The sequence below is a fragment of the Zophobas morio genome, unplaced genomic scaffold (genome assembly GCF_036711695.1).
Source record: "Zophobas morio isolate AGI-343-1 ecotype UQ-CSIRO unplaced genomic scaffold, CSIRO_AGI_Zmor_V1 ptg000012l, whole genome shotgun sequence".
Lineage (NCBI taxonomy): Eukaryota > Metazoa > Arthropoda > Insecta > Coleoptera > Tenebrionidae > Zophobas > Zophobas morio.
The window spans coordinates 10578223-10605374 of NW_026972117.1; the positions used below are offsets into that span (position 1 = coordinate 10578223).

The following is a 27152-nucleotide window of genomic DNA, read 5'->3' on the forward strand; positions in this document are numbered from 1 at the left end:
TCCTCGAAATTCTTTTAATGTTTTTCAAAAAGAGTACACTAAGGGGCTCCTACATTTTTTGCTATTCTTAAAAAAGATACTAGGGGTTCCCAAAGTTGTTTCAAATTAAAAAAAGATACTCCGAGTTCTTGAGATTCTTTCACCTTCTTTAAAAATGGCACTAGAGACCCTAGAGATCCTTTTAATTTTTTTCAAAAATCGACACTAGTGGTTCTCAAGATTCTTTTTTCACAATGTTTAAAAAACAATATGGACCTGCGAGATTCTCTTAAAGTTTTTCAAAAATTTACACTAGAAGCCCTTACATTTTTTGCTATTTTTAAAAAAGGGACTAGGGAGTCCCAAGATTGTTTTACGTCCTTTAAAAAAAGACACTAGAGGTTCCCCAGATTCTTTCAAATTTTAAAAAAAAAGAAACTGAGAATTCCCGAAATTCTTCCACATTCTCTAAAAACGACATTACGTGTCCTGGAAATTCTTTCAATGTTTTTCAAAAAAATACATTAGGGGTTCCGAGATTTTTTTGCTATTCTTAAAAATGATACTAGGGGATTCCGAAATTGTTCCAAATTAAAAAAGAAGATACTCTCACTTCCTGTGATTCTTTCACATTTTTTAAAAATGTCATTGAGGACCCTAAAAATTGTTTACGTTTTTTTCAAAAATCGACACTAGTGGTTCTCAAGATTCTTTTTTCATATTGTTTAAAAAACAATAGCGACCCCCGTCATTCCTTTAAAGTTTTTAAAAAAATTACACTAGAGGTCCTTAGATTTTTTGCTATTCTTAAAAAAGGCACTAGGAGCTCCAAAATTGTTTTACGTCCTTTAAATTAAAAAAAAAGATACTAGGAATTTCTGAGATTCTTTCACATTCTTAAAAAATGACACTAGGGGCCCCTCGATTCTTTAAATTTTTTTCAAAAAAAAGCCAAGTTCTGGAAATTCTTTCAAATTAAAAAAAAAATACTGGGAGTTTCCCAGGTTCTTTCACATTCTTTACAAATTTCACTAGGAATCCTTGATATTGTGTCAAATTTAAAAAAAAAAGACATTATGTGTCCCGGAAATTCTTTCACATTTATTTTTTTTTTTTAATTTTAAGAAAATTGGCGTTCAATTTTCATGAAAATATTTTATACTAGCCAGTGTTCAGTTTATTTTAATTTAAACTACTTACATTTAAAAGACCATAATAGGTAAAGTTAACAGTTATTGCGACTTTTTACCTTTTTAAGAAACGCACCAACATATTGAAAGAAAGAGAACAAATAGAGTATAATGTAGTAATAAAATACAGAGTGTTCTATTTGAAAATACTGAAATATCGATATTTTTAAATTTTAATGTTTTAGATTTTTTTATAAACGATCTGTACAGTAAAATTTGAATTAATTTTATTTCTCCATGAAATATTGCAATCTTGAAAATAACCCTAATGCGATTTCTTTCCGAACCCTAAAAATTTTAAAGAATTTCAAAAATAGACTAAGGTGTGGGTTACATCTTAAAAACAGAACACTCTGTATAGTTAAGAGTAATTTTAGTGTACGATCTTTTTATCTCCAAGAATTTGTTATACGGTATGTTTTAAAATATAGAAAGTGGAGTATACTACCGATTACTTTAGAAACTGTCCTGATTTTTCCGAAATTTTGAGTTTCTAACATAATTAATTAGAGAATTACATACTAAAAGTTCATTCCCTTCAGAAGACTGATGACCTTATTTTCAAAATATTTCACAGAACCCTATTTAGTTCTTGAAGAAAAATAATTGAAATCTGAAATAGTGCGTACAAACTTCGGAAAATTCATGAAATAATAAGAAGAATTCTAAATAATCGATGACATTCCATAAATATTTAACCCAATCTGAACTTCGTGATGTGAATTAATAGGTATACAAAATGAGGTATTTTATTTTTAAGCGAATAAATGAATTATTATTATGCTACTCCATAATTTGTTCCAACTATCGACTTAAACTTTATCAGTGCTAGAGGTGAACACTTTATTTATTTTTAAAAATTGGAAGCCGATAATTTGAAACTGTTTTGTCTAATTTCATGCAACAGCATCTCAAGTGCTTGCTTCATTTATAACCGTCACTCCATTGGAAAATATCCAATATCGTAGTTGATAATAACCGAATAATTTATAAGTTCATTGACGAACTTCCTATCTCGCGTTACAATAAATCATCGATTTTAAACCCGTCCACGTTAAAAATAACCCAGTGATTGATTGATTGTTCGCTTGATGAGTTAATCAATCCGACTTCTTAAATTTCCACAAACCCGACTGTTTATTATCTCAGCCAGTACTCATCCACACAAATCTTGCGAATTCGCCGATCAGCTCACAGTTTTTGACAAGCTCGCTCACCAAACCCTGTTACGTCGCCTGCACCGCCTAACTCTTTTCCTGTAGAGTCTCACCATTAAGAAGTCCTTCTCTAAATAACAAATTAATCCCGACACTCTCCAGAAGTGCATTCGTCGAGAGAAATCGAAGTCCTATATAACACCACAACACTCGATTTCGAGAACTGACACTTCCATCTCGTTTACGCTGCTAATGACTAATTGATCGGAGGCGAGGAAGTCGTAACTACTACAAGAATTACCGACCTGCCAGTCGCACTAATATCCTTGGCCTTGATAAGCCTTACTTTTATAAGACTTCGCTGAAGCAATCGATGCAGGACTGCACTTGATGCACTCTCGTTTGTTTGAGGTTTTCAAGGCGACGACGATTCTTCTGCGGGTGCTTATTTATTTAAGTGGTTTTAAATATTTGAAGATTTTGTTACGTATACATGGCCTGATTTTGGATTTGTGTTTGGAAAACGGATGTGTTTGGAGGTCTGGACTGCCGAATGTTTTCAGATCACTGAAAATATGTGAGATTCTTTAAACTTTTCCAAATTAAACGTAGTGCAATTGGTACGTTTTTGAAAAACGTAATAATTTTAGTACGTTCTCGCTAAATCGGTGTTGACCAAATAGAGACGAGTTTCCTATAAATGTTAGACGTCGGTTGGCTTTGATTTTTGTGCTGCAGTTAAGGTTGTCGTATGTGGAATAACGACCGGCATCCTTGCCATATTGCAGGTTTTATGATTTACAACCGAGATTTTATTTTATTTCTAGTGAATTGCCGATATTAAAACTAAATATAATTCGGTGAATAATTTGTTTGTGTTTGATATATGTTGAGGTAAATTGGGTCTTAAATTGAACAGGACTTGGGCTCATAATTACAGTGTCAATCTGAACCCTTCGCCATATATCTAATAAAGTTTTTAATTTGATAGTTTCTTTGGATTCGGATATCTAAAAACACTAAATAATTTTTATGTGCTGCTTAATGTACTATAAAGACAGTTTTATTTTACAAGTTTGATCTTTCTCTAAACTAAATTAATCCACCACATGTCTTATATTAGCGTTTTCTCGACATTTCATGACCTTTAAAGTATGAATAAGTAGGTCTCCTGTTTCCGTTTCTTTGTGTCTTACAAGCGATTGGTATTATCTTCATTTGTTGATTGTACTTCAGAGGCGAGGAATGTTCGAAAGTTCGGTCTAATAACAACTGACCAATTTTTATTTCCCCTGGGTAAACAGAACACCGTTTTTCGTAAATGTTGAACGCCGTACTTTATAAATGACGAAAGCCGTACTCTACAGGGTGACAAACCGCTGAAGAACTCAAAAAAATGATGAAGTAATTTCTGAGGGCTGCAATTGCAATTTTTCAAGTTTTTAAGTCGAAATTTTTAACTTTTGAATTTTTCGATTTTTCAATGTTTCGATTTTATAATTTTTTATTTTTTCAAGTTTAATTTTTTCAGTTTGTCGTTTATTCAATTTCTCGATTTGGGATTTTTCAATTTTTCATTTTTTTATTTCTCCAGATTTTCGATTTTCCAATTTTTCGATTTAAAATTTCACGAGTTTTAAATTTTTGTTTCATTTCTTCAAATTTTCGATCAAGTTTTTCGTTTCGATCTTTTATTTTCGTTATTTTACAATTTTTCGATTAGTCAATGTTCCAATTTTGTTATTTTTGGTTTTCAATTTCAATTTGTAAAATTTTTCGATTTGTAATTTTTCAATTTTTCGTTTATTTTATTTTTTTAATTTTATGATATGTAATTCTTTTAGTTTTCATTTTAAAATTTTTCAGCTTTCCGATTTTTCAACTTTTGGAAGTTTCAATTTATAATTATAAGTTTTCAGTTTTTAATTTGTCAATACCAAAATTTTTGGATTTCTATTTTCTTTATTTTTTCAATTTTTCGGTTTTTCAATGTTTTGGATTTTATAGTTTTCAATGGGGATTTTTTCAATTTTTGGATATTTTAATTTCTCGATTTGCAATTTTCCGGTTTTCAATTTTACAATCTTTTAACTTTTAGATTTATTAATTCTTCTTTTTTTCTATTTCAAATTTATGAGTTTAATGCTTTTTCAATTTTTTTTTGCTCAATTTTTCTAGTTTTCATTTAAAATATGCAAGGACAGTAATTTTTACACTTCTGAGTTATTGGATTTTAAAATATTTTCCTTTATTTGACTTTTCATTAAATTTTTGGGTCCTTCAACTTTTCACTTCTTCAAATTTTCATATTGCAATTTTTCGTGTCGGTTTTTATTTGCTTTTCAATTTTTCAATGTTTCGATTTTATAATTTTTGGAATTTTCAATTTCAACTCTTTCAATTTTTCGATTTGCAATTTTTGAATTTTTCAATTCTTGGATTCTTTTCCGATTTTAGAATTTTTCCGTTTTTCAGTTATTGGATTTTAAGATTTATTCATCTATTCTACTTTTCGATTTGCAATTTTCCATTTCGGTTGTTTGTGCTTTATTTTTAGAATTTTTGATTTTTCAGTATTCCAGTTTTATAATTTTTTGTTTTTTCAATTTCAGTATTTTCAATTTTTCGTTTCGTCAATTTTTCGATTTGCAGTTTTTCAGTTTTTCATTTTTTTTGTTTTTTTTTTAATTTTACATCTCTTCGAGTTTTCATTTTTGAATTTTTCAGTTTTTCAATTTTAAGATTTTGCAATTTTTCAGTTTGCTCTTTCACGAATTTTCAATCTCTAGTTTTTCAATTTTTCATGTCTTTTCGGTTTTATTTTCTCTATTTTCTCTATTTTTTCAATTTTGCGGTTTTTCAGTGTCCTGATTTTATAATTTTTCTTTTTTCAATGTGAAATTTTTCAATTTTTCGATGTTTCAGTTTTATTTATCGTTTTTTCAATTCTACATTTTTCGGTTTCTGGATTTTTCGAACCCTCAATTTTTGGATTTGCAATTTTTTGTTTCGGTTTTTTATTTTCTTTATTTTTTTCAATTTTTCAGTTTTTGAGTGTTTTGGATTTATTAATTCTTCGTTTTTTCGATTTCAGATTTTCGAGTTTCAAGATTTTTCAATTTTTCTTTTCTCCATTTTTTTGGTTTTCATTTTAAGTATGTGACAATGATAGAATTTTGAAAATGTTTCACTTTTTCAATTTTACGATTTTTTCAGTTCTTGGATTTTAGAACATTTTCCTTTTTTTTTGGCAATTTTTCGTGTCGGTTTTTATTTGTTTTAAATTTTTTAATGTTCCGATTTTATAATTTTTCGATTCTTCAATTTTTGACTTGAAATTTTTTTAGTTTTCATTTTAATTCTATATTTCACTTTTTCAATTTTACGATTTTAGATTTGATTCGTTTTTCAATTATTGGATTTTAAGATTTTTTCATTTATTCGATTTTTCAATTTTTCAATTTTTCAATTTTTTGTTTCAGTTTTTTATTTTGCAAATTTTCAATTTATTAATTCTTCGTTTTTCCAATTTCATGATTTTTCAATTTGTCTTTTTTCCATTTTTTTAGTTTTCATTTTAAATATGTAACGATAGCAATTTTGAAAATATTTCACTTTTTCGATTTTACGATTTTTTCAGTTATTGGATTTTAAAGCATTTTCCTTTTATCGACTTCTCAAATTTTCGATTTGCAATTTTCATTTCGGCTTTTATTCGCTTTATTTTTACAATTTTTCGATTTTTCAATGTTCCGACTTTATAATTTTTGGATTTTTCGATTTCAATTGCAACTCTTCGAGCTTTCATTTTAAAATTTTTTTATTTTACAAATTTTGGATGTTTCGATTTTTAGATTCTGCAATTTTTCAATTTGGAATTTTTTGTTTCGGTTTTTTATTTTCTTTATTTTTTCAATTTTTCAGTTTTTCAGTGTTTTGGATTTTATATTTTCAATGTGAAGTTTTTCAAATTTTGGATTTATTAATTCTTCGTTTTTTCGATTTCAGATTTTCGAGTTTCAAGATTTTTCAATTTTTCTTTTCTCCATTTCATTTTAAGTATGTGACAATGATAGAATTTTAAAAATATTTCACTTTTGCAATTTTACGATTTTTTCAGTTATTGGATTTTAGAACATTTTCCTTTTTTTGGCAATTTTTCGTGTCGGTTGTTATTTGTTTTAAATTTTTTAATGCTCCGATTTTATAATTTTTCGATTCTTCAATTTTTGACTTGAAATTTTAATTTTTTTTTTTAATTTTATATTTCACTTTTTCAATTTTACGATTTTAGAATTGATTCGTTTTTCAATTATTGGATTTTAAGACTTTTTCATTTATTCGATTTTTCAATTTTTCAATTCTTCAACTCCTCTTTCTTCCAAATTTTCGTTTCGGTTTTTTGTGCTTTATTTTTAGAATTTTTCAAGATTGTTCAATATTCCAATTTTATAATTTTGTTTTCTCAATTTCAGTTTTTTCAATTTTTCGTTGCTTTAATCTTTTGATTTGCAATTTTTAATTTTTTTTGTTTCTTCAATTTCTAGTTTTTCAAGTTTTCATGTCTTTTTGGTTTTTATTTTCTCTATTTTTTCAATTTTTTGGTTTCAGTTTTTTCGATTTTTCAATTTTAGATTTTCAATTTTTCGTTTTTTCAATTTTAATTCTTTCGGTTTCTGGATTTTTCAATTTTTCGAACCCTCAGTTTTTGGATTTGCAATTTTTTGTTTCGGTTTTTTATTTTCTTAATTTTTTTAATTATCCAGTGTTTTGGATTTCATAATTTTCAATGTGAAATTTTGCAATTTTCTCGATTTGCAATTTTCCGGTTTTCAACTTTTAGATCTATGAATTCTTCGTTTTTCCAATTTCATGATTTTTCAATTTCTCTTTTTTTCATTTTTTCAATTTTCATTTAAAATATGTAACAACGATAGCAATTTTAAAAATATTTCACTTTTTCAATTTTACGATTTTTTCATTTATTGGATTTTAAAACATTTTTCTTATATCGACTTTTCAAATTTTCGATTTGCAGTTTCTCATTTCGGCTTTTATTTGCTTTATTTTTACTATGTTTCGATTTTTTATTCAATGTTCCGACTTTATAATTTTTGGATTTTTCAATTTCAATTGAAACTCTTCGAGTTTTCATTTTTAAATTTTTTGATTTTCCAAATTTTGGCTGTTTCAATTTTTAGATTCTGCAATTTTTCGTTTCGATTTTTTATGTTTTATTTTTAGAATTTTTCGATTTTTCATTGTCCCAGTTTTACAATTTTTTTGTTTTTTCAATATCAGTTTGTTTCAGTTTTTCATTTTTTTTGTTTTATTTTTATTTTTTCAGTTTTTCAATGTTCTGATTTTATAATTTTTCTTTCTTCAATGTGAAAGTTTTCAAATTTTCGGTTTCAGTTTTTCGATTTTTTAATTTTACATTTTTCGGTTTCACGATTTTTCAATTTTTCGTTCCTCCAATTTTTGATTTGCAATTTTTCTAGTTTTCTTTTTAAATATGTAATAATAATTATAATTTTTAAAATTGTTTACTTTTTCTTTTATTCGATTCTTCATTTTATCCTTTTTCAAATTTTCAATTTTTCGACTTTACAATTTTGACGATTCTATAATTTTTGAGTTTTCCAAATTTTTGATTCATTTATTTTCTTCGATCGTTATGTTTCTCAATTTTTAGTTTTTCAATGTTTCAATTTTTCGTTTCTTCAATTCATCGATTTTTAATTCTTCAATCTTCCACTTTAGGAATTTGCAATTTGTAAAATTTAAAAATCAAAAATGAAAAAAGAAAAATTGTAAAATGAAAACTTTGAAAAACCTAAAAATTGTAAAAATCGAAAGACAAAAAATTGAGAAACTTAAAAGTCAAAAATAAAATATGTATTGTAAAATCAAACTTGGATTTATTCAACTTCTCAACTGACAACAAAGTAATGAGCCTTTGAGACACGTTTTATCTCACTCTCACTAACTAAGGATTAGGTATTCATTCTTATTTAAAAGCTCCTAAAATCTATCATAGGTTATCTAAATTTTTTTAAATTAACATATTCCTGTACTCGTGGTTTATGAAACCGCTTTGATTTTGATCGCATTTTTTTACAAATTGTTGTACTTATAGGAGTTACCACAAAATAAATATTATTTTGCAAACTCAAATTTTGTAATTTTTCGAGAAAATTTGATTTGTTCGAATGTATTTAAGGGCCAAACAAAATTCTGCCTCAATAATTTTAGACGAATTTTTTAATAATCCTATCAACTTTTTAAAAATTCATTATTTTCTAAATGTAAAAAATAAGGTGTGAAAATTCCTTTTAAATAAATAATGCCCGAAACTTTGTTAACTGTCTATTTTTGAACGAAAAAATAATCTTTCAGAGCACGTTTCTAAAACTGCAATTTTTCCAGATCTTGTTGAAAAATAATTTGCAGTTGAATTTACTCGAAAATTTGGTTTAATAACTTGTTCAAATTGTATTCATTCTTGGTGACTTGAAATTGCTCCACTCTATTTAATAATATCACTTGAAGAGCAACACCTCGTATATTTAGCGTGACCTTGATCAATTTATGCACTGAATTTCATAGAGAACATAATTTAAATATAAAATATCGGAGTTTTGCTTGCAACTTGTCATTTATTGGATTTTCATTAAAATCATTTGCATTGTTTAAGAATAACAACAGAATATAAGAGACCCTGGAAGGACACCCATCCTGACTTTTATTGAACAAATACAATTTTTTCAGTATCTTTTACGACATAACAAACATAAACGATTTTTCGACAAATAAGTAATCAAAGTTCGAAAACTCTGCTGATTTTGCGATCTCCGACTTGAAAAAGGCAAATCAGTTTAAAAATGCAGCATTTCATTGCCTCAGCGAGAAATACGACTATTGATTTATTGTATGCATTATTGACCGACTCTGTGTGATGCTGATCATTCTATGTCATGTTTTATTTACCCGAAACCTCGGCGTTCTTCAACAGCTTCATAAATAAATAATTTATCACATGTAATGGCATTTTAAATATTTATTTACTCGGATATGTTGTGTACTGTGCATATGTGCATGAAAGCTACTAGTTTATTCCGTTTTGCATAAAATGGCTCGAATCGAGTTTTTTGCGATGGATTCAGCTGCGTGTGAAACTTTATTATAAACAAACCGGGGCCCGTGTTAAGTCCGTTTCGGTTTGTCAAGCACCGGAATGATATGCCAGAACCGAAAAAATTAATATCTGTTGAGATGAAACAAAAATAGACTAGAGTAATTTGTCATGCGGAATTTATGATATTCGTAACACGATTTTACTCGAACGACGTAAAAAAGTGGAGTGACGTTTGATTTACGTCAACGCCAAACGTTAGCAATGAAGATTGTTTGGAAACATTTCAAAGAATATTAACATTATATTGACGGCGTCATTTATTGTTTCTCCAACTGGTGAGTTTATTTTGGTTTAGCGCAAAGACGATAAACAATGCTTACCTTTACAAGATTTTTCATTTTATTTGTATATTTGAAAAAGTAGTTGACGAGGTAAAGCGAAGAATTTGGATGAGTCATCGGCTACTTTTGAGAAAAAGGTGAGCGGCTCTATAGCGAGAGCTCAAGAGACGCATATATCAGTTTGGTTAGATGCATTGCAATACTAATAATAAAAGTATTGTATTATTGTTATTTTTGAATGTACTCGTAATAACAGAGGTGCGACTGAAGTCTGAACTCAAAATCATTTATGAATATGTTTTCTACGAATTGCAATGCCGACGGTCCAGATTTTTTTATTGCTCTGATTTCCGCTTATTGAATAAAACACTACATTTTATTTTGATTTTCGATATTGTAATTCGCATTTGGTTAATTGTAACTTTCAACATCCCCTAGTCTCCCTCTAACTATGGCCTTGTTTAGAGGTTATGAAATATTGAGAAAATATGAAAGTACCAAATTACCCGACGGACCCCATTACTGTACGTTCTTACGTTATACTCGATAAAAAAACAACTTGAAAGTGTTTATGTTTATGCATCGGAAGAATGTCACGTAGAAATTAGTTTGATTTGAATGAGTTCGTCCCCTCAAAACAGAGGATCAAAACTATTAAGTAGTAAACTACAATCGACAAAATTATATATTATATATTCTGAATATCATTATTATAATTTTTATTAAATAAAGACGTTTGTATTTTCACATTTTCGGGAAAATTAAGTGACTTGTTCTTAATTTGATCAATAAAAAATATGTATGAATGCAGTGATGAATCACAAGTCAAAACTCATCATGTTTAGCACATTTTGGGTAGAACTTATTCGGCAAAATTTTGAGATAACGTCATCAATTTTTTGCTTACAATGACTTTAAGGCGTCTCCAAAATTTCAAAGTATTCAGTTTTGCAATTCTTTATTTAAACAATATAATAAACTGAGTCAGTCATTTTTTTTTTGACACCCTGTGTAAGGAAATCTAAAAAATATTAGTGCAGTGATAAATCACAAGTATTTCCATTTTCCAAATTCTGCCTGTTTCAATTTGTAGATTTTGCAATTTTTCGATTTTTTAGTTTTTCATTTCTTCAATTTTTGATTTGCAGTTTTTAATTTGGGTTTTTTATTTTCTTTATTTTTCAATTGTTCGGTTTTTCAATGTCCTGATTTTATCATTTTTCTTTTTTCAATGTCAATTTTTTTATTTTAGGATTTTTCAATTTTTCGGTTTTCAGTTTTTACAAGATGAATAGGGCCAAATCCGACTTATCTTAATAAGTACTAGACCGCCCACCCGCCCTTTATTTTTTCAGAGCGTATTTCATTTGCCAAAAATCAGTCTATTTTTAGCGAGTACTAGTCCCGCCCACCCGCCACCTGTTTTCATAAAGGATAGTTTTTGCCCAAATCTTATCTTAGGAAGTACTAGCCCCGCCCACCCACCTTTTATTTTCCAGATAAGAGCGATTTTGGCAAATGACGTATCCTCGAAGAAAAGAGAGGGAGGAATTTTTCAGGTTTTCAAGTTTAAATTTTTCAACCTTGATTGTTTTGATTTTTCAATTTTTCAGATTTTTGTTCAATTTTTCGATCTGCAATTTTCTAGTTTTCACTTCTAAATTTGCCTATTTTGATTTTTTAATTTTTTGATTTGTCAGTATTTCGATCTTCTTGTAGACTCTTGATTTATTTTTGGACTTTTTCGAGTTTTTTTCAAATTTGGATTTTTTAGTTTTTCATTTTTTCAATTTTTTTGGTTTTTCATTTTAAATACCTAATAGGAGTCACTTTTTCAGTTTTACGATTCTAAAACTTTTTCATTTATTCAACTTTTTAGATTTTTAATTTTTCGATTTTTCATTTTTCATTTTCTCGATATTTAATTTTTCGATTTTACAATTTTTGGGTATTCCAATTTTTCGATTTACTAATTTTTTGGGTTTTCCAGTTTCTCGATTCTAGTTTTTCGTTTCTTCAGATCTTCAATTTTCCACTTTTTCAATTTTTCATGGCTTTTCGGTTTTTATTTTCTCTATTTTTTCCATTTTTCGGTTTTCAACATTTTGATTTTATAATTTTTCTTTTTTCAATGTAAAATTTTTCAATTTTTCGGTTTAAATTTTTTGATTTTTTATTCTTCGTTTCTTCAATTTAAAATTTTTCGGTTTCTCGATTTTTCAATTTTAAGGAATCCTCAGTTTTTGGATTTGCAATTTTTTATTTCGGTTTTTTATTTTTTCAATTTTTCAGTTTTTGAGTGTTTTGGATTTTATAATTTTCAATGTGAAATGTTTCAAATTGTGGATTTTCAATTTCTGGATTTGCGATTTTTCAATATTTCGATCTTCAGTTTCTAAACTATTGATTTATTTTGGAATTTTTCGAGTTTTTTTTTCAAATTTAAATTTTTTAATTTTTCATTTTTTCAATTTTTTTGGTTTTTCAATTTTTGATTTGCGATTTTTCTAATATTCATTTTAAATACGTAATAGGAATCATTTTTTCAGTTACAATTTAAAAAATTTTTCATTTATGCAACTTTTTCGATTTTTCATTTTTCGTTTTCTCGATATTTAGTTTTTCAATTTTTCGATCTGTCAATGTTACAGTTTTTCGATTTTATAATTTTGACGATTCTATAATTTTTCGACTTTACAATTTTTGGGTATTCCAATTTTTCGATTTACTAATTTTTTTGGCTTTTCCAGTTTCTCGATTCTAGTTTTTCGTTTCTTCAGATCTTCAATTTTCCACTTTTTCAATTCTTCATGGCTTTTCGGTTTTTATTTTCTCTATTTTTCCATTTTTCGGTTTTCAACATTTTGATTTTATAATTTTTCTTTTTTCAATGTAAAATTTTTCAATTTTTCGGTTTAAATTTTTTGATTTTTCAATTTTAGATTTTTTATTCTTCGTTTCTTCAATTTAAAATTTTTCGGTTTCTCGATTTTTCAATTTTAAGGAATCCTCAGTTTTTGGATTTGTAATTTTTTATTTCGGCTTTTTATTTTTTCAATTTTTCAGTTTTTGAGTGTTTTGGATTTTATAATTTTCAATGTAAAATTTTTCAAATTTTTGATTTGCGATTTTTTAATATTTCGATCTTCAGTTTCTAGACTCTTGATTTATTTTTCTAATTTTCATTTTAAATACGTAATAGGAATCATTTTTTCAGTTACAATTTTAAAAATTTTTCATTTATGCAACTTTTTCGACTTTTCATTTTTCGTTTTCTCGATATTTAGTTTTTCAATTTTTCGATCTGTCAATGTTACAGTTTTTCGATTTTATAATTTTGACGATTCTATAATTTTTAGATTTTACAATTTTTATGCATTCCAATTTTTCGATTTACTAATTTTTTTGGCTTTTTCAGTTTCTCGATTCTAGTTTTTCGTTTCTTCAGATCTTCAATTTTCCACTTTTTCAATTTTTCGTATCTTTTCGGTTTTTATTTTCTCTATTTTTCCATTTTTCGGTTTTTCAATGTTTTGAGTTTATTATTTTTCTTTTTTCAATGTAAAATTTTTCAATTTTTCGGTTTAAATTTTTTGATTTTTCAATTCTAGATTTTTTATTCTTCGTTTCTTCAATTTAAAATTTTTCGGTTTCTCGATTTTTCAATTTTAAGGAATCCTCAGTTTTTGGATTTGCAATTTTTTATTTCGGTGTTTTATTTTTTCAATTTTTCAGTTTTTGAGTGTTTTGGATTTTATAATTTTCAATGTGAAATTTTTCAAATTATTGATTTTTAATTTCTCGATTTGCGATTTTTCAATATTTCGATTTTCAGTTTCTAGACTCTTGATTTATTTTTGGAATTTTTGCAGTTTTTTTTTCAAATTTAGATTTTTTTAGTTTTTCATTTTTTAAATGTTTTTGGTTTTTCGATTTTTAATTTGCGATTTTTATAATTTTCATTTTAAATACGTAATAGTTTTACGATCTTAAAACTTTTTCATTTATTCAACTGTTTCGATTTTTAATTTTTCGAATTTTCATTTTTCATTTTCTCGATTTTGGCGATTCTATAATTTTTCGAGTTTACAATTTTTGGGTTTTCCAATTTTTCGATTCACTAATTTTTTTGGGTTTTCAAATTTTACGATTTCTAGTTTTTCGATTCTTCAGTTCTTCAATTTTCCAATTTTCCATTTTGCAAATTTTCTTTTTTTTTCAGTTTTTTGCTTTTTCCTATTTTTTAATTTTTTTGATGTTTTAACTTTTCGAATCAAATGAAAAATTCAAAAATCTAAGGCTTAAAAATTAAGAAATTTAAAAATTGAAAAATATAATGTAAAGCTGAAATAGTGAAATTTAAAGAAATCGGAAAATCGAATAACTGGACATCGAAAAATCGCAAAAAAAACGTTAAAAATTGGAAAATCGAGGAATTGAAAAATCAAAGATTAAAAATTTGAAAAATTGAATAAACGAAAAATTATAAAATCGAAAGAAACATAAAAAATAAAAGAAATGAAAAAACGAAAAGCTGTGATATAAAATCGGAAAAATTAAAATTAAAAAAATCGGGAAAATGAAAAATAAAAATCAAGAACTTGAAAAAGTAGGGATACGAAAAATTGAAAAATTAAAAGTGGAAAAAACGGAATATTATGAAACCGAAATACTGAAAAATGGATAAATTGAGAAATGAAAGAAAATGAAAACAAAAAATTTTTACATCAAAAAATTGGTCGAAGATAAATTTAAATTTTTCGAAAAATTGTAAGATATGATTTTGAGAATTTAATTTTTAATTAAAAAGTGCTCCAAAGTTACTTCGACGGCATTTCCCTCGCCCTTGAAGTACAATCCAACAAATTCCGCTTCTTTGAGAAATTATAGAAAAATTGTGTTTTCTTCTAACTTTTCTATAGCTAGTAAAAACCAGTGGTGTAACAGACAATATAAAATGTATTCAAAGCAAATAACCAACGGTGAAGAGTGTATTATTATCAGTGTACATGTTTAACTTCGATTGTTTATGTGTTTGAGTTGTCTCCTCAAATCAGAAGACTAAAATTATTGATTAAGCCACAATGGAACAAAATGTTTTCAATAAGACTATTACTCAAAAATCTTCATGATGTAGATTACGAAGTTCGTAATATTTCCAAATTTTGATCATTTTTTGTAAGAGCTAGTTATCAGTACTTACTAAGATAAAATTGATTTTGGCTATGACATACCCCTTAAGAAAAGAGAGGGTGGGTGGGCGGGGCTAGTACCTGATACGATAAGACTGATTTTGGCAAATGACATACCTTTCAAAAAAATAAAGGGCATGTGGGTGAGGCTAGGACCTGTTGAGACTTATTTTGGCAGATGACATATATTCTAAGAAATTTAATTAAATTATTATAAAAAGACACCAGAGGCTCCAAAGCACTTTCAAATTCTTTCCAAACAGGAATACCTAGAACCTCAAGATTGTTTTAAATTTTTCAATAAGAAAAACGGGGTCCCAAATTTAACTCAAAAACAGGTCAGGTCAGAATTTTCCAAAAAAATGGGTACCCAAGAGTCTTCCGAGTTAAAATTAGAGAACACTGCGGCACTCAAGACTTTTTCAAATTTATAAAGAATAAATCACTAAGAGCCCAAAAGATTTTTCAGCATAACAAAAAAGTAGTCATACTTAGCATTATACCAATGCAAGAAAAAAAAGAAAGGGCCAAGTTCGGCATCGAACCACAATCGCATTATCACAGGTCGCCGCTCTTTGTGATACACACACTGCGACACGGAGACGTTCAAATCGTGTCGGAAATGAAACGTTATTATACCTTGCAAATGTTTTTGCGAAAATTTGAACAAATGGAGTATATTTTTGTGTAACATTCGAATAATTTTAGAATACCATTCATTGGAAGGAGGTCATCAAATTGTTGGTGGGGATGATTAGCTGAATTTTGGTTAACATTTAACCATCTACATGATAAAATATATACAACATACAGACACCAGACAGACTGACAGACAGACAGACAGACAGAAAAAAAATCTATTTAAGTAAGACCGAGTTACCAAGAAGTTGTAATTGGAAAATCGAGTAGTGTGTAGTTGAGAAAAAATAAATGGGCGATTACTCTTCCATTTATTTATAGGCACCTTCTTTAGAAAATACATATCTACTCCGTCCATTTTTAGCCCGGCTCGTCTGTTTGAATCTCTTTAATAAAACGCAATTTTCCAACACGTTATTTGTATACATGTCAGTTCTTTGCGCTTCGACTTATTAACGTGATGCCCCACTTAAGACGAAGTGGGTGTGTAATTCTTCGTGGAAAAATTTGAAAATAAGCAGATCGATCCCGTCGTCGACTAGTGCAAAATCGGTGCGAAATGGAGAAAGACGGAGAAAATGTGTCAGTTTTGCTCTTGTAAGAATCGAGGAGCGTCCTAACTAGCAATTTTCGATAAAATCTAAGAAGCTCTTAAAATTTCTGCTGTATTCACTATTACATGTCCTATCAACAATCTACGTCGAGTGGCACTAGAAAAGACTAACTACAAGCCGTAAAATGAACGCAGTGCCTGTGAATGCATATACATGAACATTAATAAATTCGGTTTGGAGTCGCGCCATGCAAAAGTGGAGAGAAGTGGGCCGGATTATGTAGAGTGGTCAAAGGGAGCACTTTTCCTTTTAATTCTGAGGCTCGAGCTTGCACACAAAATGTATTATTTATAAAACAAAGCAACGATACCATAGACGAAAAAATAAACTAGAAATCGGTTTCCGCATTGTAACTGACGCCACTACACCGCGCACTTTTCGTGACGGACTCGATTAGGTTCAGGATTTGCGATCGGCTTGTTCCAGGTTATTATGTCGGGATCAACGCGACATAATGAAATTTTTGTTAATTCTATTTCGGGACGAAACCCTTACGTCAATAAATACATTTTTTATACAGACGCAGGGCGGAAAATTGGGGCGATCCGCGCCGATTGCAAGTTTGGCTCTGCAACGATTTAACTTTTGTAATTCTTTCATGACTGTCAAGATTGATGTAGGGGATGTAAAAGTTTAAAGCGGCCCGAAAAAGTAGCCCTAAATTATCTATTTCTGACAGTGGTATTGATTCAATTACACGCTATCCTGCAATTAAACGCGTCTTGGGCGCTCCGTCTTGACCTTTGCCATGGGCGGCTATGGATTTTTTTCGGAACCAGGATTCGGCTGCAATTAGCTAGATTGTGTAGATTGTGCGTACACGCGTAAGGCTGATTGTGATCGGGTTCAAGGAATTTTTTTCGGTGAAAATGCGACATTCTTTGTCAGTTTGTTAAATACGGAGTTCTAAATGACAGCAGCGTATAAATTTGAATCTTCGTGACCAATTTATTCCGTAGCTGTTCTAAAGAAGCATAAGTTAAGCGATATAAATCAATATTGCGGAATTATTGCGCTTTACAGTCGGAATGTAGTAATAATAATAATAAAAATGGCCAGAAATGAGACAGTGTGATCTATGAATCCGTAATGAATTTTCACTTTTGATATTCAGATTTTCCGAAAAAAATCAAAATTATATAACATTTTGCAACTTAAGTTTGAAACTCTGGTAAATCGTTAATCAAAATTTATTCGCTTATCCTCTGCTAAAAAATTGATGACGTCAAAATGTTGCCGAATAAATCCTCTCTACCTATATAGGGTGACTCAAAAAATTATATTATTGCACTGCATTTATCCAAATTGATATAACCTGACCTTGCTAAAATATTGCTGATTTGATTTTGATGATTGATTAAATTCGCAAAATCATATCTTATAATTTTTCGAAAAATTTAGATTTATTTACCTTCGACCAATTTTTTAATATCAAAATTTGTCGATTTATTATTTTTCGTTTTTTTACTTAAATTTTTTGAATTCTTCAACTTCCAAATTTTTCAACTTTTCGATTTTTCAGTTTCTCAAGTTTTTTTTCAAAATTTTAATCTTTGATTTTTCAATTCCTCGATTTTCCATTTTCCAATTCTTCAGGTTTTCAATTTAACAATTTTTGGATTTCTAGTTATTCGATTTTCAGATTTCTTTAGTCTTCAATATTTCAGTTTCACATTATATTTTTCAATTTTTAAGTTTCTTTATTTTTAATCCTTCGATTTTTGAATTTTCCGTTTCTTTTATATTTTTTCGTTATTAAACTGATTTTTCAATTTTATAATTCTGCAGTTTTTCCATTTTTTTGATTCAAAAAGTTGGGAAATCGAAAAACTTAAAAAAAGGGAAAAACTAAAAACTGAAAAAACGGAAATTTGCTAAATCGAAAAAGTGAAAAATTGAAAATAGAAGACCTGCAGAACCGAAAAACTAAAAATCGAGAAACTTGAAAATCCCAAAAAATTTGTGAATCGAAAAATTGGGAAACCCAAAAATCGCAAAATTGTAGAATCGTGAAAATTGTAAAATTAAATTCGCACAATCATATCTTATAATTCTTCAAAAAATCTACATTTCTTTAAATCATTTTCTTCCATTTTCCAATTTATCCATTTCTGAATTTTTCTTTTTTTTTATTTTTCGTTTTTTCTACTTTCATTTTTGAGTTCTTCAATTTCTCAACTTCCAAATTTTTCAATTTTTCGATTTTTCAGTTTCTCAACTTTTAATTTTTTTATTTTCAAGTTGTTGATTTTTATTTTTCATTTTGCCGATTTTATATTACAGTTTTGCGTTTTTTCATTTCCTTTATTTTTTCTTTGGATTTTTAAATTTTTCGTTTCTTCAATTTGTCAAGTTCTTGATTATCTATTCTTAGATTTTTGAAAGTTTTCATTTTATATTTTTTCGTTATTAGACTGATTTTTTCAATTTTATAATTCTGCAATTTTTCCATTATTTTGATGCGAAAATTTGAAAAATCGAGAAACTAAAAATGGAAAAAATCTAAAAACTAACAAAACGGAAATTTGCAAAATCGAAAAAGTGAAAATCATCATTTTCTTCCATTTTCCAATTTATCCATTTTTCAATTTTTCGTTTTTTCTACTTTAATTTTTTGAATTCTTCAATTTCTCGCCTTCCAAATTTTTCAGTTTTCCGATTTTTCGGTTTCTCAACTTTTAATTTTTCAATTTTTCAAGATCTTGATTTTTAATTTTATTTTCCCAATTTTTTTAATTTTCATTTTTCCGATTTTATATCACGGCTTTTCGTTTTTTCATTTCCTTTATTTTTTCAATGTTTCTCTCGATTTTATAATTTTTCGTTTATTCAGTTTTCAGTTCCTCGATTTTCCAATTTTTAACGTTTTCAATTTAACAATTTTTGTATTTCTAGTTATTCGATTTTCCGATTTCTTTAGTTTCCAATATTTCAGTTTCACATTATATTTTTGAATTTTTCGTTTCTTCAATTTGTCAAGTTTTTGATTACCAATTTTTAGATTTTTCAAAGTTTTAATTTTTTCTTTTTCGTTATTACAATGATTTTTCTGCTTTAGAATTTTGCAATTTTCCATGTTTTTTGATTCGAAAAATTGAAAATTCGAAAAATTAAAAAATCGGAAAAATCAAAAAACTGAAAAAACGGAAATTTGCAAAATCGAAAAAGTGGAAAATTCAAAAATTAAATATCGAGAAACTGAAAAATAAAAAATCGAAAACTTAAAAATCGAAAAATCGAAAGGTTGACCAAATGAAAAACTTTTAAAATATAGTAATTGAAAAATGTTGAATTATAAAATCATAAAACTGAAAATGCATTTAAAATGAAAATTAGAAAAATCACAAATTAAAAATTAAAGAACCAAAAAATTAAATAAATTAAAACTAAAAAGTGTAAACTTGAAATATCGAAAAACTCAAAACCGAAAAATTGCAATTTTTGGATTTCCAGTATTCGATTTTCCGATTTCTTTAATTTTTAACATTTCAGTTTCACAATAAATATTTCGTTTTTTTGATTTAGCACTTTTTCAATTTTTAATCCTAAGATTTTTGAATTTTTCGTTTTTTCAATTTGTCAAGTTCTTGATAACCAATTTTTAGATTTTTGAAAGTTTTTATTTTATAATTTTTGGTTTGTACATTGAATTTTCAATTTTACAATTCTGCAATTCTTCCATTTTTTGATTCGAAAAGTTGAAAAATCAAAAAACTAAAATATCGGAAAAACTATGCAAATCAAAAATTTAAGAACCAAAAAAGTGAAAAAATGAAAAACTAAAAAGACCTAAACTTGAAATATCGAAAAATTGAAAACTGAAAAATTAAAAAATCCAAAAATAGAAAAATTTCACATTAAAAAAAGGAAAATTACAAACTCAGAGCATTGAAAAAGCGAAAAACTGAAAAATAAAGAGAACAAAAACCTAAATTGAAAATTCCAAATCGAAAATTGAAGAAATGAAAAACTGAAAAATCGAAAAATTGCAAAATCTAAAAACTGAAACAGCCAGAATTTGGAAAATGGGAAACTTTAACAATTTTCAAGTTGCACATCATAAAATTGAAGGAACAAAAAAAAAAGAAAAAGTGAAAAATTGCAAAACGAAAAACTGAAGAAATAAAAATTCAAAAAATTGGAATTGCAAAAACAAAAAATTATACAACCGGAAAATTTGAAGAAATGAAAAGTTAAAAATTGAAAAGTCGAATGAATGAAAAAGTTTTAAAATGTAATAATTGAATAATGGAAAAACTCTAAAATCATAAATTCGAAGAAGTCAAATATTTTAAAAATTATTATTATTAGATATTTAAATTTAGAAAAATTAGAAAAATACAAAATTCGAGAAAAGAAAAATTGAAAAATCATGAAACTGAAAAATTAAAAAATGAAAACACGACAAATTAAAAAAGTTGAAAAACTGAAACTTGAAAAATCCAAAAATGAAAAACTATACCTTGAAGAAAGAAAAATTAGGAAATCGGAACATCGAAAAATCGAAAAATTGAAAAAATAAAGAAAATAAAACTTCCAAACGAAAAACTGAAGACATGAAAAATTGAAAAATCGAAGAACTGAAAAATTCAAAACTGAAAATTTGTGAAATTACAAAATCTAAAAACTGCAACATCCATCCAAAAGTTCGAAATTTAAAAACTGGAACATTTAAAATGAAAACTCGAAGAGTTATTCGTCGTAAAATTGAAGAATTAAAATAAACGAAAAATTGGAACATTGAAAAATAAAAAATTGAGAAACTTAAAAATCTAAGAAAATGAATAAATCGAAAATTTGGGAAGAAGAAAAAATGAATAGAATCGAAAAATTGGAAAACCTAAAAATGATAGAATCGTCAAAATTGTAAAGTCGAAAAACTGTAACACTGAAAGAAGGAAACATTGAAAAATTAAAAAACGAAAAATTGAATAATTGAATTAATGAAAATGTTTTAAAAATCCAGTCATTGAAAAAGTGAAAATTTTTAATTATTACTACATATTTAAAACGAAAACTAGAAAGATTGTAAATTAAAAATTGATAAATCGGGAGAGTGAAAATTGGAAAATTGAAAAAACAAAAATTCAGAAAATCTAAAATTAAAAAATCGAAAAATTGGAATCCGAAAAAATTGTAAAATCCAAAAACTGAAATTTTTCTGATTGAAAAAAAAAAGATAAAATCAGGACATTGTCAAAACGAATAATTGAAGAAATATAGAAAATAAAAAACCGAAACCAAAAATTGCAAATAGAAAAATTGCAAAATCTAAAAATTGAACCATCCAGAATTTGGAAAATCGAACAACTGAAGAATTTAAAAATGAAAACTCGAAAAATTGCATTTGAAGCAAAAAATGAAAAATTGAAAATTTTAAGAAATAAAAATTTAAAAAACTGAAATTGAAAATGAAAAAAATACAAAATCAGAACATTGAAGCATAGAAAAATTGGAAAAATGAAGCAAATAAAAACCGAAACGAAAAATTACAAATCGAAAATTTGAAGATATGAAAACTTGAAGAAGAGACAAATTGAGAAGTCGAATAAATGATAAAGTTTTAAAATCCAGTAATTGAGAATATTAAAAAGTGAAACATTCAAAATTATAATTATTACCTTTTTAAAATGAAATCTAGAAAAATTGCAAATTAAAAACTGTAGAAACGAAAAATTGAAAAATCGTGAAACTGAAAAATCCTAAAATTGAAAACCGAAACATTGCAAATCGAGAAATTAAAAAATCCAAGAATTAAATGAAATGTGGTAAAATTGAAGAATAAAAAAAGAAAAATTGAAAAATTGAAATCGAAAAATTGTAAGAGAAAGAAAACAAAAAATCGAAAACTCGAGAAATTTAAATCGAAAAATTGCAACATCAAAAAATTGAAGAAACAAAAAACTGAAAAATTGAAAAATGATAGATCAAAAAACTGAAGAAACGAAAAACAGAAAAAATTGTGGTTGAAACACAAAAAAGTATAAAATCGGAACATTGAAACATCGAATAATTAAAAAAATAAAGAAAATAAAAAACCGAAACGAAAATTTGCAACTCGAAAAACTGAAGAAAAAAAATGAAAATTTTACTTTACAAAAGCGGAAATATAACAATTAATAATAATTTAGGAGAGGAAAAGCGTGATTTTTGGTTAAACTTATTCATATATGTCAGGTGAATCTTACGTCATCGAATTTTCAAAGGGGCCCACCACCCAAATAAAAATTTTATTCGTTTCCAGGCAGAGATCGAAACGACCCTCATCCCGGCATCAAAAATCATCGTGCCAAAACCCCCAAATCCGCCTTTGTTCTCCTCACGACTACCTCACTCGAACCAGAACCTGCTGATTCGTAAATTTAAAAAGCGCTCGTTGGCTCCAGAGCAGCACTCGAACGAAGAACCTAAGTGGGCGATCTCTGCTTCAACACTTTACTACTTTGCATTCGGACCATATGATTGATAAATTTCGAGTGCTCGTTACTGCGAATTATTACAAACACCACAGTTATCTCGGACCTTGACTTACATCGGTTTGATCCGGAGCCAAATCCATCCACTATTATCACCACTGTTGAAAGCACCAAAGTGCTTTTTCACTTGTGTGGTTGCGTTGTTCTTGTCATCGCTTAAGAATGCGAAAATCGCTCGAACGGGATGCAATATTTTAAATAAATAAGTCGGGTCGCTTGCGTCACTGTGTTGTCGTTAATAATGAAACAAATAATTCGCGGAAATGTTTAGGACGCGGTCACGGCAATTATTTTGAAAAAACTGCACAGGAAGTACGTGGTTTAGTTTTTAATTCGAGCGCTGACACACATTTGTGGTGTTTTCGGGAGTTGTTTTGTGTGATTAGCCCTGCGCATCCGCCAGAATTGCAATCCAGATATACATTGTTTTGATAATGCTTTATTAACAGTGTTGTGAACAATCAATTTTGTTAAAAGTATTTTTCTCGAAAGCAAATAGCGATTTCAGGCGGATCTGCAAAATGGAGGAATTATTGAAAAATTGGTTTAAATGAATTTATTTCAATGCACGATTGTTGTATTAATGAGTATGATTCTGGGAAAATGTGGAAATGCGTAGATAAACTATTATTTGAGTTGTTGTATTGACACTGTTGTGCATAAACACACCGTTAGTGAGTAAACTAATACGAAATTTTATTTGCACTTTCCTGGAATCTGAACAACCACCAGTACTGTATAAATCTGATAATCAGGTCAAGTGAAATCTGGTCACTTTTACATTTTATTTAGAAACTTAAAAATATTAAAAAATGATTTTTTTTTTGAAAATCTGAAATATAAATTTTGCAACGATTTAATATTTTTCGAAATTTTCTAGACCGTAGAGGGTAGGAAGTATTTAATATCAGAAAAAGCTGCACCATTGAGACAAATTTTTTTTACAAAATTTTTAGGTATTTCAACTTTTTCAAAAAAAAAATGCTTTGAAGAATGGGAAACAATTTATCAATGTGCCTAAGAAAGAATTTAGTCGAGTTCTTCAGGCGACTGGCTTCTTTCATGTTTTCCCGACGTTTCATGAACCGTAGAGTACGAAAAAATAGGTCTCCTGTTTCCGGCTGTCTGTAAAATTTTACATGTGTATTTTCGGAATATCGTATACATGGAAACGCTAATCAAAATACAATGTGATGGCATGTCAAAATTTTTCATAGTAAGTAATTGAGCAGGATTAAAATTTGATAAAATAACGTACTCCTGTACTTGTTGTTTATGAATCCGCCTTAAGATTTTCCCCGAGGTATCTAAATTTTCGCAAAAATATCCAAAATTTTACAGCAATACTAGTATAAGCGGAGCTCATATTATTATTATTCGTTAGTTCTATATTTCTAATTGATTAAATCTCATGGTAAACTGTTATTCAAAATTTATTCGTTTAAAATCCTCAAAGAAAATGATGATTTCATTATATAATTTTGTCGAATAAATGTTTTTCAATGTAATGCGTATTTGTGCTAGACATAATGATTTTTGGGAAATAAAACGGGTGTTGTTAATTAACTATTTTTCTATCAACATAAATGCCGTCTCTAATGTTTTTTTTTCCAAAAGTCGAATTTCTTCGAAGTTAAGGATGTATTGAGAAAATGTAAATACTTGGCGGCACTTGTGTGGATTTTACGGTGAATGTTATTTAGACCACTGGTTTTTATTATACCGGGTGTCTGGAAAATGACGGGTTAACTCTTCAGTATGTTATGTACGGAGGTCTCGGGAGTCCCCCAAAAAAAAAGACACCCTCTAAGAAACGAGAGGGTGGGTGGGCGGGGCTAGTACCTACTAAAATAAGAGTGATTTTGGAAATTGAGATACCCTCTAGGAAAATAGAGGCCCGGAGGGCGGGGCTACTACCTGCTAAGATAAAACTAATTTTAAAACGACTCTGAAAATTGAAAATTTGAAAAATAGTTCAAAAACCGCAAAAAATCCAAACATTGCAACAATGAAACATCGAAAAGTTTAAGAATTCGAGATATTGAAAAGAGAAAATTTGAGACTTGAAAATTAAAAATTGAGAAACGAAGACTCGGAAAATTGAAAACAATGAAAAATTAAATTATCTAAAAATTTAAAAATTGAAAAATATTAAATAGAGAAAATAAAAATCGAAAAAATTGAAAGATTGAAGATTCGAAAATAGAAAAATTGAAAAACTGTAAAATTATTTAATCAAACAAAAAAGATACAACAATGAAACATCGAAAAATTGAAGAAATGAAAAATCGAAAAACCATCTTGAGAAATTGAAAAAAGATATAAATTGAAACATTACAAATCGAAAATTTAAAAACATACAACAATTAAAAATAAAATTTCTGAAAAAAAATGCGAAATTAAACTCGAAAATCTAATTTAAATTGAATTAACTTTTATTTTCAAAGTTAAACTGTAAAATACTACAATATTTTGATTTTTTTAAATCTGGATGTCTAGGGTAAAAACTCAACACGGATTCATAAACCACCAGTGCAAGAGTTTCTTTTATAATTTTTTTTTTATCAAGTGGAAAAGGGAAAATTTGAAGAACTTGCAAATTAAAAATTGAGACACGAAAAATTGCAAAATTGAAAACAATGAGAAATCAAATTATCTGAAATATTAAATCGAGGAAAAAAAAATCGAAAAAAATTAAAAATTGAAACGAAAATCGACAAATTGATTAATCAGAAAATTGAAAAATCGGAACACCGAGAAACTGAATAATCATAATTGAAAAACCTAAAAATTTTAACACTGAAATATCGAAAAACTGAAAAATTAAAATATCTGATACATATTTAAAAATCGAAAAATGGCAAAATCGTAAAACTGAAGAAATGAATAATTGAAAAACAAAAAATTAAAATTTGAGAAACAAAACATTGCAACGTTAAGAAATAGGAAAAAAAAAGAAAATTTAAAATTTTTAAAAATTGTAAAATTGCAAATCGAAAAAACAAAATTAAATATAAAATTTCAACAAAATTTTCGAAATTTCACTTAATACATTTTCTTGTAGATTTCGGGCCCCAGAAGTCATATTCGCTTTTATTTCTTCGATAACTCCAATGGTTTTTCCAGAATTGTCCTTTGAAACATTCAAAAATATGCAAAATACCCCAATTTTCGACCAATTTTTAACAAAATTTTCGAAATTTCACAAAATACTTTTTCTTGTAGATTTCGGACCCCAGAAGTCATATCCGCTTTTATGTCTTCGGTATCTCCAATGGTTTTTCCAGAATTGTCCTTTGAAACATTCAAAAAGATGCAAAATACCCCAATTTTCGACCAATTTTCAACAAAATTATCGAAATTTCACAAAATGCATTTTCTTGTAAATTTCAGGCCCCAGAAGTCATATCCGCTTTTATGTCTTCGATAACTCCAATGGTTCTTCCAGAATCATCCTTTGAAATATATAAAAAAATGCAAAATCCGCCCAATTTTCGACCAATTTTCAACAAAATTTTCGAAATTTCACTTAATACATTTTCTTCTAGATTTCGGGCCGCAGAAGCCATATCCGCTTTCATTTCTTCGATAACTCCAATGGTTTTTCCGGAATCGTCCTTTGAAACATTCAAAAATATGCACAATACCCCATGAAAAATTGAAACGAAAATCGACAAATTGATTAATCGAAAAATTGAAAAGTCGGAACACCGAGAAATTGAATAATTATAAAGACCTAAAAATTTTAACACTGAAATATCGAAAAACTGAAAAATTAAAATATCTGATACTTTTAAAAATCGAAAAATGGCAAAATCGGAAAATTGAAGAAATGAAAAATTTAAAAACAAAAATTAAAATTTGAGAAACGAAACAACGTTAGAAATTGGAAAAAAATGAAAATTTAAAATTTTTAAAAATTGAAAATTGCAAAACAAAAAATAAACGAAAATTGAAGATATTATTTCTTAAAACAAAAAATTTGAGAAATTAAAATTGAAAAGTTAATTTAAATTGCATTAACTTTTATTTTCAAAGTTAAATTGCAAAATGCTACAAAATTTTGACTTTGTTAAATCTGGATGGTTAGGGTAAAAACTCAACACGGATTCATAAACCACCAGTGCATGAATATCGTATTTTAACGGTTCATCATTGACATGATCTTTCTAAGGTACATATAAAATTTGACAAAAACCGGTCCAGTAATTTCTGAGAATATAATAGAAAATTGACACAGACGAAAGACAGACGACAAACCGACAGACAGACGAAAACGAGGTACCTACTTTTTCGTACTCTTGGGGTCATGAAACGTCGGAAAAACATGAAAGTAGGCATTCCTCGGATGGACCTTACGCTTGGGACGTAAAAAGTTCTTTGATTTTAACAATCACGACATAAGTAATTGGAAATATTAAATAGT

At 27.6% G+C, this 27152-nt stretch overlaps 2 protein-coding genes across 8 annotated transcripts in view; one reads left to right on the top strand and one right to left on the bottom strand.

Annotated features, from left to right (window-relative positions):
• Positions 1–23830, top strand: part of LOC135127764 (neutral alpha-glucosidase AB) — a 100802-nt gene extending 76972 nt beyond the window's left edge. The window contains exon 12 of the mRNA XM_064054361.1: positions 23820–23830. The gene's annotated coding sequence lies outside the window, so the exon portion shown is untranslated. The remainder of the gene's footprint in view (positions 1–23819) is intronic.
• Positions 1–27152, bottom strand: part of LOC135127768 (potassium voltage-gated channel protein Shaker) — an 843060-nt gene that overhangs the window by 53479 nt on the left and 762429 nt on the right. The window lies entirely within an intron of this gene.